At 67.3% G+C, this 211-nt stretch overlaps 1 protein-coding gene across 3 annotated transcripts in view; it reads right to left on the bottom strand.

Moving 5' to 3' along the window:
• Window positions 1-131, bottom strand: part of LOC102243999 (zinc finger protein 35) — a 33,124-nt gene extending 32,993 nt beyond the window's left edge. For all 3 annotated transcript variants that reach the window (XM_014530299.1, XM_005882657.2, XM_005882658.2), the window contains exon 1: window positions 26-131. The gene's annotated coding sequence lies outside the window, so the exon portion shown is untranslated. The remainder of the gene's footprint in view (window positions 1-25) is intronic.
• Window positions 132-211: the final 80 nt, after the last annotated feature.

Here is a 211-nt window from a genome sequence, read left to right as displayed (position 1 = left end):
CCACCCACCCCCAAACCCAGCTCACCGTGCGCTGCGGAGGGGCCGGGCCACAGAATTCATGGGTTTTGGGGCCTTAGGCCGGCGGGCCGGGACCCCCTCGGCTAGTGGCCAGCGGCGCCAGAACAATGACCGGACAGGAAGTGCCTCGGGATGGGCTTCCGGCTCCCCAAGTTGCCATGCCGGCCTCTCTAGGAATCTGGGAGGTGCTTTC

The sequence above is a fragment of the Myotis brandtii genome, unplaced genomic scaffold (genome assembly GCF_000412655.1).
Source record: "Myotis brandtii unplaced genomic scaffold, ASM41265v1 scaffold731, whole genome shotgun sequence".
Lineage (NCBI taxonomy): Eukaryota > Metazoa > Chordata > Mammalia > Chiroptera > Vespertilionidae > Myotis > Myotis brandtii.
Note: the sequence above shows the minus strand (reverse complement) of the source record. Positions and strands in the feature narration are given on the sequence as shown.